Source organism: Lepidochelys kempii, chromosome 14 (assembly GCF_965140265.1).
Source record: "Lepidochelys kempii isolate rLepKem1 chromosome 14, rLepKem1.hap2, whole genome shotgun sequence".
Lineage (NCBI taxonomy): Eukaryota > Metazoa > Chordata > Testudines > Cheloniidae > Lepidochelys > Lepidochelys kempii.
Genome location: NC_133269.1, coordinates 34,783,505 through 34,803,297, shown reverse-complemented (window position 1 = coordinate 34,803,297; position 19,793 = coordinate 34,783,505). Strand labels below are relative to the sequence as shown.

Here is a 19,793-nt window from a genome sequence, read left to right as displayed (position 1 = left end):
TTAAATTAAGATTTGAGGACTTCAGTAACTCAGCCAGAGGTTGAGGGTCTATTCCAGGAGTGGGTGGGTGAGGTTCTGTGGCCTGCAATGGGCAGGAGGGCAGACCAGATGATCATGATGGTCCCTACTAGCCTTAAAGTCAAAGTGATCTCCGCAATGAAGACAGAGGCAGCACCCAGCAGAGCCCCCCTCAGCTGCAAGGGGTGCTGCAGGAGGCGATGGTGACCTGCTGTACAGCCTGGATCCATTTCATTTGAAACACATTAATTTCACTGACGCTCTGCTTAGGACAAAAATATTTAAAAAAAACAAACAAAAAAAACTAACCCAAAAGGCCACTTCATTCTGTGCTCATTAAAACTATTCCTGTAAGCAAAGCTCCTTCTAAAAAGAACTCTCTCCAATGAGCCTTGCAGTGTCTGTGAGTGTACCGAGACCGACAGGACGACACACTGGTCATTAGAACTTCGCATGTCTTAATGAGCACTCCGAGAAGGGCTCAGCCCAACACAGGGCTGGGCCTGGCCTGGAGAGCTGAAAACCCTCTCGAGGAATTACGGGCCAACAGCAGAAACAAAGTTACTCGTTGCTTTAATGGGTCCCGCCGCGGGCCATTAGAATGGCAACACTGCCGGGAAATGCCAGTCTCGGTGGCAGTCTCGTGGGGGCTGATTAGAACAGAAACTCAGAGGCATTGATTAAACTTAGACAAAGGAAGGGACAGGTCTGTTCCTATGGCAAATAGCCCCGATGGGTAAAGCCAAAGGAGTCAAGCCGTTCATTCTTAGCGCCCATGACAGGTGATCCCCTCCTTCGTAAATTCCATCAGACCCTCAGGTAGTGAGGGAATGTGAGGGGTTGTGGAGGCTGCAGTGAAACAGACATGTAAACAAACCTCAGTTTCCCACGAGGTTAGCAAAGGCATCACCGCCCAGGGGCACTAAGCAAAAGGTAATTCGGGGTTTCTAGGCTTCAGTGACTGACAGGCATTGCTGTCCTGCCCACAACCCCTACCTCTTCCGATGTCCTCGGTCCTCACCCACAGCCCCCTTCTCCCCCACCCCGTTCCATCTCTGGGCTCACACACACACAGCTGTGCTGCTGCCCCTCCATCCCGACCCGCAGCCCCCTGCGGTCCCAGCCCTGACTCCCTGACAGCTCTGCTGAGGGATCTCAGCCCTGACTGACAATACCCCTGTTGTGCCCGTCCTGACGCTGCCCATACATCACAGCAAGGAGCTGTCATTGCTGCCCTGCCCCAAACACACAGCGCTGACAGTTCCCGTCCGTCCTGACCCTCTGCGATCCAAGTCCACCCCCCACCAGAGCTCTGTCAATGCACCACAGTTGTGACCGGCAGCTCTCCTCCTGCACTGCTCCTGCCCTGTCTGCAGCACGCAGGCGAAGGAGCCTGGCCCAGGCCCTGCATCCTCAGAGCTCTGGTATTTCTGTGGAGTTCTGAGCTCGGGCAGCCCCTGCCAGGCCAGGCCCAGGCCAGAACTGAGCTGTCTCCATGCCTCACAAAGCAGCTTGCACTTCTCCCCTCTCACCCACCCACTCTCACAGAACAAGTGTCCTTCCTTCCAAGAGGGCGCAGAAGGGAAATACGCATCCCGCCCCACACCCGAGCGAGGGAAGAGGACAGCAGGGATGCATGGACCTGCACCCACACACTGAGCAGGTCTCATTCCCTCCAGCAGGGGACAACAACAAAACACACACACACAAATACACAGGAGATCCCACAGCCTCCGGCAGGGGGAACAGCCTCACACACATATTGTTCCAGATCCACAGGATCCATGCTGCGCCCCCAGCTTTGGAACAGTCCCTTGGAGGATCCCCTTCGATGGGCCAGACCCCCAAAGGGTCTCACTCTCCCTTCAGGGGAGGCCACGTGGCCTCACCACCTCCTGGACTGACCCTCTGGGGCTCCAGCCCCCCTGCTTCATCCCGTGAGCTCTGTCCAGTGGAGCCAGACTCCTGAGAGAGACGTGTCCACTGTGCAGGGACCCGGGCGCCTCCCCCAGGATTCGCAGTGACACTCGGGCAGCGTGTACAAAACAGCCGGGTTTATTAGTCACGTGGACACAGCCTTGGAAGCTCTCAGGTTAGCACAGACAAATGAAGGTGAAAACGTCATCTGTTCTGGTCAGCCCCGGGCCCCACCCAGCCGCAGTGAACCCCATGTCCAGGCTGTGTCTGTGTATCTGTCTAACCTCTGTAGTCAGTTCCCAGAGAGAGAGCGTCTAGAAGTCACCTCTGACCCCTCAGCTCACCCCTTCCCAGTCCTTCATTCTCCAGCTAGCAGGTGTGTGTCTTTGCTCAGTTTCCCTGTGAGAAGGGGGGAAATCCAGGCAGCGCTGGCATTGTCTCGCTGGCCCCCTTGTTCATCTGGGTCAGTTTCAACCAGTTCCTTAACAACTCTTCATGCCACTCAGACAGGGAGCTGACATGCACACTCCTCTGTCTTTTAGTCTTTCCTGAAAACACACGGAGTCCTTTTTCCCACACTGGGTAACCATGTGCCATAGAGGGGAAACCGAGGCACATAGTGAGGTCGTAAAAATATTACCAAAAATTCCACCTTCCTCACATATACACCTAGCAATATATCACCAAAAATGTTAAATTTCTGTTATAGATCTGGGTCTTCATAGTGTGAATCAGAATTCACCTTCCGTGACTTAAGTGGGGCTAATGCATTGGGGCATCTGAGACCCTGATTTGTCTCCAGAGGTCAGTTTCTAACCTTGGTCTCACTGGTGTAAGTTTGGAGAAGAAGAAGAATTCATAAGAATAGTTTGGAGCACGTGATGGGGATCCAGAGACCGTAGCTTTAATATCGGAGCTGGCCCGGACTGTCTTTGCGACCTCAGCCAAATCACTTAGGCAAAAGTTTTCAAACTCAGGTGCCTAAAGTTAGCCAGCAAAAATCCCTACTAATTCAAGTGGCCAGACTTGTAGGTGTGTTGGGCACCTGCATTTCTCAGTGACCTGTCTGGGAGCCAGGGCTGCCCAGCAATCCTGAAAAACACACCCAGACTAAAACAGAGACGTTAAGGCTAACATTTTCAAACTGCCGAAGGGATTTGGATGCCCAATTTCTCTTCGTTTCTAGGGGAGTTAGGCATCTAACTTCTTTAAGCACTTGTGAAAATTCCACAAAGCACCAAAATACCTTTAAAAACCTGTCCCTCTGGATACTAGGATTAGATGCTTTCGACAGTGTGACCCATCTCCTCTCTGTGCCTCAGTTTCAGCAAATGGGGCTGAGGTCTACAGTTGTGCCAGATGAGAGCTAAGTTTGGCACTTTGAAAGCAGCTTTATAGAAGCTAGATGTCCAAATCCCATTGAAATTCAGTCGGATTTAGGTGCCTAATTCCAGCCTAATTATTATTAATTTTAGGTCCCCAAATTTGAAAATGTTGGCCACAAATCAATCTTCCTAAAGCTGTTCATTTGGGAAAAGCAGAGGTTGCAATTTTCATTGAGGAGCAGGACGCTTAATGCTAAACGATTCTTTTGAACAGCCACGGATCACAGTTTCGCCAGGACACTCAGATTCCCAGCTGTTCCAAGGCCGGAAGGGACCCCTGGGATATAGTCTGTTCTGGGCATAGCACAGGCCAGAGACCCTCACCCACGGACCTCAGCGTGGCGGTGACGGCTGATCGTGTGTTGGAGGCACTGGACTGGCCCTCGGCACTCCCAGCTCAGTTCCTGGCTTTGCCCCAGACGCCCTGTGTGGCACTGAGTGTGTCGCTTAGATTGATGTTTTCCAACTAAATGTGATGGGAATTGTGTGCCCAAATCACCTAATCAGGATTGGAAAATATCAACCTTAAACTCTGGCTCCAGCTGAGGATCTGGCCCACAATCAGCCGTCACTCCATTGGAGTCACTGGGCAGATCCCCAGTTGGTGTGGCCCGGCCGTAGCTCCACTGGACTCATCTCAGAGGCATTTACCTACCCAGATAGACAATGGGGGCAAAACCTGTCCCCACTGAGATCAAAGGCCAAGCTCCCACTGGCCCTGTCTCACCAGGATTGGGGCCTACGTGCGTTCCGTGCTGGTGACTTAATACAAAGGCAAATCTTGGCGGGTGCCTGGGGCGCTGCGATCCCATCCACAGTCCAAGTGCCCCAACCAGCCCTTGCTGCTTAGGAGTTTTGACTGACAAATGGGAAGCATTTGGAAGAGAACCGGTAAAGAGAAAAGATGGAGAATACAGCAGATGTCCATGAAATTCTGGTTGCTTCATGCAGTCGCCAGAGGGCGGCAAAGGATAAGGAATGAGAAGGAAGCAGCATTATAGGGACTGGACAGGAGGGGATGACTCACTGGTCTCTTCTGGCCTTGGAATCTATGGGACCATCTCATCTTCCCTCGTGTGTAACACAGACCCTAGCACTGGTCGCATTCTGGGCTGTATTAACAGGAGTGTCGTATGTAAGACGCGGGAGGTAACTGTCCTGCTCTACTCGACCCTGGCAAGGCCTCAGCTGGGATACTGTGTCCGGTTCTTGGTACCACACTTAAGGAAAGATGTGGACACATTGGAGAGAGTCCAGAGGAGAGCAACAAAAATGACCAAAGAGTTAGAAAACCTGACCTGTGAGGAAAGGTTAAAATACTGGGCATGTTTAGTCTTGAGACCAGAAGACTGAGGGGGACCTGCCAACAGGCTTCCAATAAGCAAAGGGCTGTTCTGAAGAGGATGGTGATCCATTTTTCTCCATTGCCACTGAAGGGAGGAGAAGCAGCAATGGGCTTAATCTGCAGCAAGGGAGATTCAGGTTGGATATTAGGAAAAACTCGCTCTCTCTCTCTCTCTCAGGGTAATTGAGCTCTGGAACAGGCTTCCAAGGGAGGTTGTGGAATCCCTGTCACTGGAGGTTTTTAAAACCAGGTTGGACAAACACCTGTCAGGGATGGTCTAGGTTTACTCTCGCTGACTCAAAGATTAAAGGATTTATTCCAAGAGGAGGTGTGAAATATACATTTGATAAGTGAAGTTTCTTGCTCATAACTATTTCTGCTTCAGTAACTGACCAAGATGTTACCCTTCACGTATCTACCCTAGGGATTATACCGCACCCAACACTGTCGTATCCGACTCCCAAGTATTTTTCGAGTTATCCTCCTAGCACAACTGGAAGTGGGAATATCGTCTTCATCCTCATCCCTATTTTTCGAAGTGGAAACTGAGGCACAAAGCAATGAAGTGACTTACCCAAGGTCACGCTATGATTCGGTGATAGAGCTGAGAATTGAACTCAGCACTCATGTTGCCCAATCCAGTGCATCACTAGGATGCTCTCTGCAGGCCAGTCTTAGATATCGCACCCCATCAATATTTTGGGGACCACACTGTATTAAGTTTACGTATCATTGTGGGCCAGGAATTGTACATAACTCCATGGGGGAGGGCTATGCCAGCTCCTCCAGGAAACAAAAATACCAGGGGAGGGGTGAGTAAAGCAAAGCAACTTACCATCTATGTCTACACTGTACCCTACGCCCGGACTCTGACTCATGTCTGAGCCCAAGGCCCCCTTCTGCGTGCACACAGGTCAATCTGACTCAGAGCAGGAAGCACTGAGGGCCAGGGTCCTAGGATGCTGCTAGGTGGATGGGTCAGAGCCCGACTCCCACTGCAACTCGGGTCCAAGCCCTGTCATCGTGCAGTGTGGACACGGGTCAAGCCGCAGACCCAAGTCAGAAGGTCTGCACAGCGCAGCATGGACACATTAGCACAGCTGTGAGACCCAGGTCCAGCATTGTAAACCCAGGCTTCCAATGCAGTGTGGACTCTCAAGCACGGGCTTGGAAACACCGAGTCCACAAGCCTGGGTTTACGATGCAGTGTAGACACCCCACCGGAGACTGATCCGCTCCGCAGAAGTTCCACGCCCTCTGGGGGGTTCGCACACATTGGGTCAAGCTGGCTTTTCCAGAAACGAGGAAACAAAGAAAGGACTTTTGCTCTGAAAGGATGAGCTTGAACTGACTCGGAACCATCGACTGACAGGACCTTCTGGGCTGGCGGAAGCGTTGGAAAGTCTCTGACCTGCTGGGGCCCCATAAGACTGACGGGTGACTCCTGCTATGCTCAGCGTGTTTACATCGGTTTCTTGTCATTATTATGTTTTCTCTGTGATGCTTTTACCACAGTAGAAGCCAGAAGTCCTGAGTCCCAGTCGCCCCTACTCAACCCACTAGGCCACATTTGCTTCCAGGAACCAAAACAGAACCCGGGAACGCCATGGGCCAGTCCCCTGCTCTAGTCGCTAGCATGCCAAGCCCAGCCAGAGCCAAGGAGAGGACCTAGGACCCAGGACCAGATGGGAACAGATGGGGCATTACAGGCTGGAGGGTTCATACATTAATGAGTATGCTACAGTACGTGAGGCTATTTATGGTCACATACGTGTGAGTACAGACGGTCGTATGATTCTATTTATTTATTCTTTGTGTGGATTTTCTATCTATCTATCTAAAGGCTCAGAAATACAGACTGGCTCTGCTTCAAAGTTCACTGGAGTCAGCTGGAAGCTGGGATATCCAAAGGCGCAGAAGGGAGCTAGGCAATCAGCTTCTACCAATGGAGTTTATCTAAAGACCACTGGAAAGACTCACTCCGGCTGGAGTTTTCAATGGGAGCTGGTTCCCCAGCTGTCTGTGAAAGAGCCTTTCCTCTGACTTCAGTGGGTTTGGAACAGGATAGTAGGTTGGGATTTTCATTTTGCAAAAGCCTCGTAATATGGGCTGAAATACTGTGCCCGCTGGAGTCGAAGACAAAACAGCCTTTGATTTCAATGGCGCCAGGGTGTCACTGCTGGTATTCAGAGTAACAGCCGTGTTAGTCTGTATTCGCAAAAAGAAAAGGAGTACTTGTGGCACCTTAGAGACTAACCAATTTATTAGAGCATAAGCTTTCGTGAGCTACAGCTCACTTCATCAGATGCATATCGTGGAAACTGCAGCAGACTTTATATATACACAGAGAATATGAACCAATACCTCCTCCCACCCCACTGTCCTGCTGGTAATAGCTTATCTAAAGTGATCATCAGGTGGGCCATTTCCTGGTATTGAAGTTCCACTATTCACAGCGGGAAGTGAGAATTAAGATCTCTGAATTCCGTCTGGCCTTTGGAGAAATCTCCGTCCCAGGGCAGCATTCCTTCAGGCCTTAAGGCAATTAATCTATTACCTAGTATCTTAATCCTTCCCTGGAGTCGCTGCGCAATGTGGCTGTAAATTGAATTTGTTGAGTTGCCTTCTCGGACACGGAAAGGCTGAAATAGGGACACCACCCAGCACGGAGTCATATGCTGAAAGCTGTTCAAAGGAGGTCAGTGCTGGCTAACATGAAATGGGAAAACTGTTTGCTTCTTCCTTATGTTCCTGCAGTTTCTTGATAAAAACAGCACTTTCTTTCCAGGGAATTAACCAGCTGAGGTCTTTCATCGTTTGCTTGAGTCCCAGGATGTCCTGAGAAGGGCCCGGTGCTGCCCAGGATGGACACAGCGTGAGCATTAACCGTCGAGATGGACGGTCAGGTTTTGAAGCATTTCTTCCTGTGGTAGAGAATTCAGCAGCTGGTGAATGGGGACAGATTCACAACACGCAGCATGGGGCAAGCTTCCTCCATCTGCTGTCTGGTTCCACCTTTCAGCCTTCATCACAGAATTGCACTTGCCAACACAGCACTGTTCAGCTGGAAAATGTCTGACCAGCTCTAGTCTGGACCTAGGCAGAGAGGAAATGAAGAATTAAGCCAATCACTGTGCTCGTGTTTGCGTTCAGGATTGTCCAGTGAAGAGAAAACTGCCATTACAACAAAAGGAGGTCATGTTTGGAAAAGCAAAGATCCGGTTGGTCTGGCTGGCTGTCCAGTAGCTGAACTCCGTGCAGATGGGACTAGGTTGACACTGGATGGCTCATGCAGGGCGAGGTCAGTGCAGCCACCTCTGGGGTGGGGGCCGGGGGCTGTTTACAGAGGGACCCCTCAGTCATTTGTAAAAAGCGAAGAAATGTGTGACATTGATGCAGGTGATACCAAGGACTCCCCCACAATGCGGAGAGGAGGTGGCGGCTGTGAGCAGCGTGGGGGTTACTGAACAGTGGGTCAGAGTGGGGTGGAGCCGGGGGACAGCCATTGCTCCTCTTCAGCCAGCGAGAGGCAGATGCATCCGAACTGGTGGCAGAGATGGGATCCCAGCTGGGGGTTTACTCCGGGCTGGGCACAGGCCAGCCAAGTGGGTCTGCACCCAGTGTCCCCTACTGGCCCTCGGGCTCCCAGTTGGACGCCCAGGGTAGTTTGGGGACCGGGTGTGGGGATCCTAGAGGGGGCTCAGAGCCTGAAGATGGCAGGGCCAACACTGCAGCCCAGCACGGCATTGGCGGCTTCCAGGCACTCGCCCAGCCGGTCCCCTGAAATGAGAGCGGGGTACTGGAGAGACACCAGCCTGGGGAACAAGGGGAGGGCCTGGGGAAAAAGGGAACAGAGCTCACAGCATTTGGGGAACTGGCGTGGGGGTTGGGAAGCTGGGAATTAAAGGTGCTGAGGGGCGGGGCACAGAAACCCCAGAAGGGTGCTGGGATTGGGATGGGGAGAGGCTGAGGATGGGGGCTCTCGAGGGCTGGGCTGTGGGGCCCTGGGGGGCAGGAATCTCAGGAATGGGAGCCCTGGGACCCATGGGGCACAGGCTCTCAGGGCCCTGAAGGGGGCTGAGCTATGGGACATGGGGGGCAGGCTCATGGCTCTGGGCCGTGGGGACAGGGGCATGAGGATGGAGGTTCCTGGGGCCCAGGCTCAGGGGCCCCATGGGGCAGGGGCTCTCAGGGTCGAGACCCTGGACCCTGTCCCTGCCCCCCACCCCCCAGGCTCCCTTTCACCTGCTCAGTCCCGCACCCAGCCCACAGCCTTGGCCTCCAGTAGCTCGACTCGTCACGCTGCCCCACGGCCCGGCCGTGCAGCCAGACCATGGCCAGCACTGTGGCCCAGATGCTGGGGGTCACGTCCTGTGTGGGGCGGGATAGAGACAGCCTGAGTCAGCGCCCAGCCTGGTCCCCTCCCCTGACCTCCATCCCTCACCCAGCCCTCCCCCTTCCCTAGGGACCCCCCACTCCATCCCCCCACCCCGACTCAGAGGGTTCCTATCGCCCCCGCTCCCCCTCCATGGACCCTCTACCCAGATGCCCAGGGCCATGTCCAGGGAGTAGAGAGATGGCCTGAGACAGAGCCCAACCTGGGTGCCTCTACCTGGCCCTGGGCCCCCTCGATCCAATGCTCCGACCCCGTTAGGGGGTTCCCAGCCCCCTGATCTCGGCCCGTCTCGCCCACTGGGCTCCAGGTTCAGGGGACCTTTAATCCAGTCACCCTCAGACTACCCTCCCCAATCTCATCTGGGAGCAGAAAACAGGCCCAACCCATGGCACCTGCCCCCGATCTCTCCCCTCTCCTCTGCACCCCCGCTCACCTCACTGGGTATCCTCACCCTGGCGTCGGTCTCGCTCACCCCCAGCACAGCAGCCAGATGGGGGTCCAGGTTCCACCAGACTTCGGCATTTTGCAGAGACACCAGCCTCAGCAAGGGAGACTCCTCCGGTGCCCACTCTGGGGAGAGACACAGGGAGATGGGGCTGGCACAGGGTTGTGGGTACGGAACAGCGACATGGCCTGTCCAGGCTGGGGGACAGCCAACAACCTTAACTGTCACCCTCTGTGTGTCCTTAACTCTGTCCCTCCATGGGTGTCCTTAACCTGCTCTTCTGCACCCTTAACCCCACCACAGTCATCCTTAACTCTGTCCCTTCTTGCACCCATGGGATGACAATTAACTTTCAATCAGAGATAGGCACCCAACTCCCTGTGAATGTTCCTACACAGACATTAATTCCACGACCCCACGCTGTTTCTCAAACACAGTCTGACCCCAGGACCATCCCCCACTACAACCTGTGATACAGACCTACGTCCGGAGAGAGACACAAGAGTCTAAAGGGGTAGCGGGGGATGGGATGTTTCAGAGTCTATATGATATTATAGCCATGCATGGGCCAGGGTTACGGGGCAGAGTTAACGTTATCTGGGCTACAGTCACTTTGTATTTCCAAACTCTCCAAATGCAGGCTTTAAGGTTACCTTCACTTTAAAATTTCTGCCTTTTGGGGGTTTCTTCGTTTATAAACCAGAAGGTGCCAATAAAGACTTTTGCCCCTGAACTCGCCTGTACAAACATCCAAGCTCAGATCCAGCTTCACAAGGTTTTTTTTTTTGCCTGGGAATTTCCCTCTGGGTTTATTTCACAGAAAACTGCTCAGAGACATTCCTGTTATGAAAAACTACCGATCCCACCCCCCCGCCACTCCCCACACACATCCTTAGCTCACTGACACAAACCTTACACCCCAAATTCCACCTTCACAGAGTTTTTTGCCTGGGGGTTTCCTTATTTTTTTATTCATTTTCTTTCAACATAATTTGCATCACGACACAAAAAAAAACAGCCAAGAATTCCCCCTCCCTCAGCGACACAAAGGTTTTTCACCCAGGAATTTCCTTCGTTTTCTATGTCGTTTTTAAAGACTTGCACAGCTCCGTGACCTTCAGGGCACATGGGTCTCTAACCCGAAGAAGCGTCACCCTGGCGTTGACCCACCCCCGGAGTCCTGACTCCCAGCCCCCTTCACCTTTCTGGGGTGCCATCTCCGGTGGGGCCCCCTGATTGCAGGACTGTCTGCCCTTGGGGGCTGAGCTTTGGGAGGCCACAGAGCCAGGACAGGCGATTGCGAGGGAGATGGCCGGCGCTGGACTTTGGGAGCTGCAGGCATGCGTAGCAGTGGTACTCACGTGCTGCAGCCAAGTCACGGGACAAGAGCCCGAAGACAGACCCAGAGAAGCAAAGGGAGGGAAGAGAATTCTGTCCCCCCCGCCAGGCACTTAGAGCCAACGCACCGCTGGGACCCCTCCTCCATACCCCCCAGCCCCTTTCCCCGAGATGGGACCTCCCCACACCCAGCCCCATCCTCCTCTCCCCACAGCTCCATCACAGGAAGGATCTCCCAGCTCCTGCCCCTTCCCCCCTGACTGCGACCCCCAGATCCAGTCCCCACAGCCCCATTCTTCTCCCACCAGCCAGGACCCCTCCTCCAGCCCCAAGGGATGCAGGGGTGGGTGCTGCGCTCCATGGATGATGGCAGGATGCCGGGGGGCGAGAGGCCCCCTACTAGCCAGGTCTGCTCATGACAGCAATGTGCCCGCCCCTCCTGTCCCGGCCTCTATCTGGGTTGGTCTGTCTGTCTGACTGGGTCTGTTTCTCTCTCTGTGTCTCTCCGTCCTGTCCCTGTCTGGGTCTGTCGGCTGATTCTCGGTCTCTGTCCCTGTCTGACCCTGGGTCTCTGCATGCCTGTCTGCTTCTGTCCATCTGTCTGACACAGGTCCCACTCTTCTGGCTGGGGGACACACACACCCCCCCCCCCATGTGCTAGTCCCCGTCTCACCCTGCCAGCGCCCCTGCTCTCCCCATGCCCCAGAGGTATGGGGATTGGGGTCGCCGTTGCCCTGGAGCAGGGAGGGGACAGCACAGCCCCCGGGAGTCAGGGGGGCAAGGAGAGGGCCAAAGGGACATTATCCCGTAAACATGACGCCCCCCGCATGCCCCTTCTGGGTCCCCCCCTCTTACACTGGGATCCCCTCTGTGCTGGGATCCCTCCCTGAATTGCGCCCCTCCCTGGCGCCAGGTTCCCCCTCCCATCCGAGTTCCCCCCACATGCTGGGTCCCCCCGTGGCGCCAGGAGCCCCAGCCCCTTCGGGGGTTACCTGCCAGCGGGACATCCCGTCTCACCAGCAGCCCCTGCACCAGCTGCCCCCGCTCCATGTCCACCCCCACGTAGGCCGTGAGGGAGCAGACGACCCCCAAGCTCAGGCTGGCCTCCAGTGCCCGGCGCCCGTCCCCCTCCAACCCCGCGCCCACGGCCCCCTCCAGCTCCAGCAGCAGCGACTTGGCAGCCAGCCGGTGAACGGGCAGCCTGTGCCAGGGAGAAAGATTCACGGGGTCAGCCCTGGACACCTGGGTTCCAGCCGCTGTGGGGAGGGGAGCAGGGTCTAGCGGGATGGGGGTGGGTGGGTGCCAGGACTCCTGGGTTCTATCCTCGCCCCAGGAAGGGAGTGGGGTCTAGTGGTCACAGAAGGGGGCTGGTCCCATCCTGTCTCTGTTCTGTTGGGGTGAGGACTTGGGGGGGCAGGACCCAGCTGCCTGGGGTGGGGGATGGGAGCCAGGGGAGCATTGCTGTCACCTGTCTCCATCCTGTGGCTGCAGGGAGAACTGCAGCGTGTCCTTGTAGGTCTGGTCCTGGATGCGGTACTGCAGGGTGATGCCCCCCATGGGAATGTCTGGGGGCTGCGGGGAAAGAAAGGTGGTCAGAGGTGGAATGCAAGGGGGGAGAAGATGCCCTGGGACCCCTCAGACCCAGCTTACAGAATGAAGGGGGCAAATACACCCAATTAACACCAGTTGGAGGGGCTGGCTTCGTAAGCCCAATGGCCGGCATTAGGGTCCAGAGATAACAATCCCCATTGAGCTCAATGGGGCTGGGGTAGCACAGAGACTTCCAGCCCAGTGGCCATCATCAGAGGTCAGAGTTATCAATCCCCACCGAGGTCTCGTCTACACTACATACTTTGGTAGAACTACATCGCTCAGGGGCATGAAAAATCCACACCCATGAGCGGCGTAGTTACACCGACCGTAGCCCCCCGTGCAGACAGTGCTACGTTGGCAGGAGATGAACATTTGTAGTGTAGACCGGCCCTGAGATCAATGCAGCCAGGCTAGTACAGAGACCTGCAGCCTAATGGCCACCGTGAGAGGTCAGATTTATCAATTCCCATTCAGATCAATGGGGCTGGGGTAACACAGAGACCCCTGGCCCAATGGCCATCGTAAGGGGTCAGAGTTATCGCCCAGGAGGGGACTGTGGGGCTCCTGGCTCAGTCACTGACCCCAAGTCCTGGGGGCATCCCAGTGCGGGGACCTCACTCTCTCACCTGGGGCTACCCGCGGAGCTGGGCGTAGACAAGGCACCGCTGCCCAGCAAAGATCACCTCGGGGTCCCAGTGCACCAGCTCGGCCTGCATCCCAGCTCAGTGAGATCCCGGTCACCGCCGGCTGCAGGGCCCGCTTCAGAGACTGCAGCACCTGGTGGGGGACCGGGACACACAGGGTGGGCCAGGACGCCTGGGTCTTATCCCCAGCTCTGGAGGGGAGTGGGGTCTAGTAGGCTCGAGTGGGGGAGCTGGGAGCCAGGATTGCTGGGTTCTCACCTTGGGCTGCATGCGGTTCTGGCCGGTGATGAACTCGGCGCTGCCCCCGACTGCCCGGGCGATGCCTTTGATCAGAGCCGTGGAGGCCCCATCCCCGATGCCGAAGGAGAAGCACCTGCTGGGGGGCAGAGACCGGATTGGGAGGGGCAGAGCTGGTGGGGCCCATCCAGTGCTCTGGGGGGGGCAGGGCAGTTGGAGAGGGGCCAGTAGGGCTGGCTGGACTGGGGGGGGCTCCCCATGCTAGCGGGGCTGGGTGGCAGGGTGAGGCAAAGTGTTGGGCAGATGCTGGGCATTATGGTGGTGGGGGGGCCACATGATGGCAATGCTAATGGGGTTAGGCACCCTCAGTTACCTGTGGGTCCCCCGGTGATGCTGCACCTCTGCGATGATGTCCTGGGTGTTCTCTGCCTCCTCGTCCGTAAACACGAACAGCTGAGCGGGGGAGAGACACTGTCAGAGCCGGGGACCCCAACCCCCCCAGAAACACCCCCACCCTGTTGGGAACGGGAGCAGCCCCTCGGAGAGTCTGCCCCACTGACCCTCCCAGAGATCCCCAGCCCCATCCCTCCCCTCCCAGAGATCTCCCCTGAGGGGCTGACAGACAGGGACTGCTGACCTCCCCTATCTCTGTGACCCCCAACCCCTAGGCATGACCCCAACCCCCACCCATCACATGTTCACCAGCCCCTGGAGACAAGAACCCACTGACTGCTGTGGGCACTTTTCCAGGAGCTCCCTCCTGACCCCCCACCAGTGACCTCCCTGCCCCTCCCGGCTGCAGGGCACCCCCCAGAGCTGGGCACAGCACAAAGCGCTGCCCCTCCCAGCTCTATACAGAGGTATCCGCCCCCAGCAGTTGCTACCTACCACGCCCTGCTCACACCCCATCTGGCCCAGAGCCCCAGGCCCACTCCAAGCAACCTCTTGGCCCCGCTCGGCTGCCCCACAGGGCCCCCAGCCCCTCTCCGATCCCCTCTCCCAGGGTCTCCCCCTTCAACAGCTGAGGGGAGCGGGGGGTGGGGGGAGGGAGGGCTGGCAAGGAGGCGCCTGTAATGGCGTATGGCCCACAGCAACAGCTGGGAGCAAACACCCCATGGGCGGCAGCGGGGCACTGGGAGTGGGGCGGGGGGCTCAGAGTTACTGCAGAGAATCCTTCCCAGGGGGCTGGCTGGGGGGGTCTCACCCCCATCCTCTGGGCAAGCTGACCCCCACGTGTGGGGTGGGGAAGGGATTTTCCCCTGGCTCAGACTGGCAGAGACCCGAGGGGGTTGGTCTCCCTCAGCAGCCTGGGGCACTCACTGGTTTGAACTGGAGCAACTGGGGGGAGTCGCTGTGACCTGACGCCTGTAACTCAGGGTTTGGGGGTGCCGGTGACTCAGCCTGAGAGGTGGGGCTGTCCCCGGGGGGAGCGAGGAGCTGAGCACTGTCACGGGGCGGGGGGGGGGGGGGGGGATGGCGGGCGAGGAGCTGGGGCCTGATGAGATGATCATGATGTTCCCTTCGGTCCTGAAAGTCTGTGAGTCTGTCCCCGCAGGCCCGCATCCCTCTCTGAGACCCCCCACATCACCCCTCGGCCCCACAATCACTCTCCAAGCCCTTCCCAGGATGCCCCTCCGGCTGGCCCTGGCACCCCGGCACCTGGTGTGGGTGCCCGTCCCGGCAGGGGCTGCGGTAAATGGCTCATAGCGGCTCCAAGATCTCGGTGCCCCCCAGGTGAGCCTGGAGCAGCTGGAGGCGCTGCAGGGACTCGGCCTTGGTCTGCTGGGTATTCTCCACGCTCTGCCTGCGGGGGGCGCCGACAGGTCTGGGGCTGGGACAGCCGGAGCCAGGGACACCCTGCCCCCAGCCAGCCCTGCCCCCTCACCCACCGACACCCCTGTCCCCTAACCAGCCCTTCCCCCAACCCACAGACACACTCTGTCCCATAACCAGCCCTGCCCCCTAACCAAGAGACACCCTCTGTCCACTAACCAGCCTTGCCTCCTAACCCAGCCAGACCCCTCCCTGCCCTTCGGACTCACGGGTAGAACGACTCGAACTCAGACCCAAAGCCATAGATGTTGAAATAATAGCCCAGGGGCAAACTCTTCAACAGCAGGACCAGGGTCTCCTGGGGACAGACAGACGGATGGAGAGTCAGCCCCACGGGCCCAGCCAGCCTGGGCTGCTCCCCTGGCACGGCCCCACGAGCCCATCGAGCGCAGCCTCCCGCCCGGCCGTGCCTTGGTGCTGTTGATGCACTGGCGGGACAGGTCTCTGCGTCCATGGGGCAGGCTGTGCTGCCGGAGCGGCCCAGCAGGAGGACGAACTCCCCGGCCCGCCTCTGGGCCGGCACCGCCTTGGGCACTCTGGGCAGCAGGGTCATCATCACGGCCGGGTCGCCCATCAGGCAACCTGCAGGGAGATGGGGGCCAGCCCCCAAATGGGGTGGGCATGGGGTCGAGTCCCTGTGAGCCGCCCCCTCAGAGCCCCATGACTCAGAGCCGCCCCCCAGAGACCCACCCCCACTGCTCTGTCCCTCCCCCACCCCCTCTCTCTTTAGATCCCCCCACCCCCAATACCCAGCCCCCCAGGGCCTGCTCTCCCATACCCAGTTCTCCCCCATGCCTCCCAAACCTGCAGTGCTCCCCAGTGCCCGCCTGCTCCCAGACACCCCGCCCTGCCAATGCCAGCTCTGCCAAGACCCCCCGCTCCTGTCCCCTGACCCTCGCCTGCCCCCAGATTCCCCCAGCATCTACCTACATCAGTCCTAGGACCCCCCATTCCCCCATCATCCCCCTCATTGCCCTGTGCCCCCCCCGATCCCATGTCACCGCTCAGCACCTACCTCACCCTCCCCAGATCCCCACCCCATGGATCCCCCTCTGCGCCCCCGCCCAGGGGTAGTAGGGTTCAGGATCCCCTCCCGCACCTGGCTCGGCTCCGGGCAGCCCGGCCTCCAGCACCGCGCTGGGTTTGGGTGGCTCCGCGTAATACACCAGCAGCTCCAAGTCCCGGTCCCACGGGGGGGCCTGGGCCAGCGACACCTGGGGGGCGACAGACACACAGTCACCTCCACACGGGTCCTGGGGGGGCAGGGTCCCGCTGGCTCTTGCGCTCAGCTCGGCACCCCGCAATGGAGACGGGGGGGGGGCAGACCGTGGGAACGCTGGCTGGGCCCCCCCGGGTTAGGTGGAGAGAAAAGAAGGAAGAACAACCCCAAAGGCCAATGTGGGAATTTGGATTTTCCTGGTGAAAAATTGCAAAAATTTGACATTTTGGGGGGGCTAAATCTTTCCAATTTGGGGGTGACATTTTCCTGGTCCCCCCACCTCCATTTACTTCCACTGAGAAACAAGGCGAGGGAAAATCCCAGACACTAAAGACTTACAGAGCCCAGCGACTGCCAGGGATTTCATCCCCAAACTGGCAGATTTCCACCTGTCCAGATTTTCCCCAGAGAAATTGGGAAATTCCCCAAATCCGTTGGAGTCGCTCAATTCCCCCACCCCCATAATCACCCAAAGAGTCTGGCCCATGCTCCCCCTTTCGGGACCCACCCCCTGCCCTACACCACATCTCTCACCCCCTGGGACCTCCCCCACCGCCCACAGCCCCGTTCCCTGGAACCCACTCCTCGCCCCAGAACCCTCCCCGCTGCCCCACCCCCAGCACCCTCCTCCCAGTGGGAATGGCTGGGACCCAGGTGTCCGGATGAGCCCTTACCTGGGCAGTGGTGGTCCCTGGCTGTATAGCTAAGGGGGCTGAGGGGGCAGTTGGAGAGCAGTGGATGCTGTGGGGCGACTGCAGCATGGCGCTTAGGCTCAGGGTGTAGGGCAGCTCCCCGTGGAGGACCCGCGGGACCTCCTGGGGTGATGTTCTCCCCATCCCACCCTGCAGAGAGAGACCCAGGGGTGAAGGCCAGGGGGCTGGGAGAGTGGGGGGAAGAATGGGGAGTATGAGGTATTGGGGGTGTATTGGGCTGGGATATCAGGGGATTTCAGGATGGCTGGGGTGGGTCACATACACTAGGGCAGGGACTGCAGACCCTGGGGGGGGCACTTGCCACAGGGAACACAGTAGTGGCCTATTGGGCATTATGAGGGCTATGTGGGTCTTTCAGTGTGGGGTACATAGAAGGGGCTATGGAGATTTCAGGGACTTACAGACTGTGGGATCACTCACCGTGGGGTGTGTAGCTGGGGTTCTGGGGGCTATGTGGTACAGGGAGCTATGCGGGATCTAGGCCACCAATAGGCCTGGTTTCAACATGAGGCATGTCAAAAGGGGTGCAGCATGGCCGGAAGCACACAGCCGGGGTACAGGGGAGTATGGGGGGGATCTGTGGGTCTCACTGGAGGGCATGTAGCGAGGCTGCAGGGGGATCTGTGGGTCTCACCGTGGGGCGTGTAGCGAGGGTGCAGCACGGTTGGCAGCACGTAGCGGGCGGCCCCATCATGCTCCAGCAGCAGCTCGTAGGTGTAGCTCAGGGTCAGCATCGCCTCCTCCCCGGGGGACAAATTCCCCAGAGAGCAGCTGAACATGTCGCCCCCGGCCTCCTCCTGCTGCAGCAGGAACGAGCTCTGCCCCCCGGCCAGCGCATCCCCATGCAGCTCCTGTGCCTGCTGGAGAGACGGGGTCACCTCGAGATCCCCCTGCCCCCCAAGATCCCCTGCCCTCCCGACGAGCACATCCCTGGACAGCTCATGCACCTGCCGGGAGAGATGGGGTCACCCCGAGATCCCCCCAGCCCGGCCCCCTCCTCTCTCCCCCCCGGGACCCCTGCCCCCCAGCACCTGTCTCTTCTCCTGGAGCTGGGCCTGGATGCAGGCCCCCCGCAGCCAGGCCTGGAAGGCATCGACAGCGCCTCAGCGTCCACGGGGCATTTGAACACGGCCTCCACGGGCCCCGGCTCCTCGTTCCTGTGGAGCAGCTGGCAGCCCACGTCCGCCACAAAGCCTCGGATCAACACCGACACCGAGCTGTGGTGCAGGGGCACTGGGGGGAGGGGGATATCGGCTACAGACCCCCCATGGGCATGGGGGGAGGAGCCATGTCAGCCATGGGGCCACCCTCCCCCTCATGGCACCGTCCCCCGCAGCCCTGACTCACCCGGCTCCTTGGAGCTGGTCAGGAGGCCGCAGCTCATCATCTCGGCTCCGGGGTCGGGGATCTGTGTGAGGGGAAGCGGGGGAGGGGGGTGAGATAATGGGGTTCCCATGGAAACTGATGGCCACAGGGTGCCCTGACCCCCCCCCCCCCCCACACACACACACACACTCGGCGATGGCTCTGAGACCCCAGCCCCACCCCCCTGCTCAGCCAGGTCCTGTGGCAGGGAGTCCCACAGGCCCAAGCTCCCGAGATCAGAGTCACGGCTCTGCCCCAACTGCACCAGCCCCCGGCAGGGAGGGGCAGGCAGGGACTGGGGTACAGCTGGCAGTTGGGGGATGGAGAGAGAAACACAGGGAGGTAAATGGGGATGGATGGACAGATGGAAGGAAGGAGAGGTGCGGGGGTCAGACGGACAGACAGAATGAAGGGAGATGAGGGACTCGTGCGTTAGAACGAGGGGGCTGGGAGCCAGGACTGCTGGGTTCTATCCCCAGCCCCTGGGGGGCCTCTGGAGCAGTGACAGGGGGTGCAGGGGACCTGGGTCGGTCACTGGGGGGGTGTTAACCCAGCTAGGCCCTTCTCGCCCTGCAGAGAAGCAGAGGTTTGTGGAGCAGGCTCCAGCTCCTGGCCGTTCTTGGCAGGGACACGGCCCTGCTATTTACTCAGCTTTCACCCCAGGCTGGAGCAGTCGCCATAGACCCTCCGCCCCAAGGTCAGGGTCGGTGCCCCTCCTTGCAAAAAGGGAGGGTTGAGATTTGTGTCCTCGCACCGGCCAGGCACCACGGGGATGGCCCCTGGGAAATCCACGCAGGGAGAAGCGCGGAAAGGGAGGGTGGATCGTGCGGGGGAGGGGGAGGAGCAGAAACGTTTCGGGGTCACCTCCCTCCAAACACCCCCAAACCCGCCCGGCACGCAGGGCCCCGCAGCCAGGGCGGGGAGACTCTGCAGGAGCGAAACCCTCAGTCGGGGGATGGACCCAGACCAGGGGGTGGGGGTCCCTGGACACGGAGGGGAAGGGGGCTAGGACCAGTGGGTCCAGGCCCCCCAGGGGAGGGGGCCCGACTGGGGCCCGATCCGCACCCCCGGTACCTTCTCGCTCCCTCTCTGAGCAGCGAAGCCCTGAGCCAGGCTGGGAGGGAGAGTGTCCCCGCGAGCCCCGCCCCCCGCCAGGGAGCGTCTGCAAACGCCTCACCCCCAACCCAACCCAGCCAGGGAGCGTCTGCAAACGCTTCACCCCCCAGCCAAGGAGCGTCTGCCAAATCCCCATTTAGCTTCTATAACCCAGGGACCGTCTGCACAGTTGGCGGCCCCCGATCCCCGACCCGGGAGCCAGGGACCGTCTGCAAACTCTTCGCTCCAC

The 19,793-nt window shown here is 58.5% G+C and overlaps 1 pseudogene; it reads right to left on the bottom strand.

Annotated features, from left to right (window-relative positions):
• Positions 1-7,673: 7,673 nt before the first annotated feature.
• On the bottom strand, positions 7,674-19,591 carry LOC140897693 (von Willebrand factor A domain-containing protein 5A-like; annotated as a pseudogene).
• Positions 19,592-19,793: the final 202 nt, after the last annotated feature.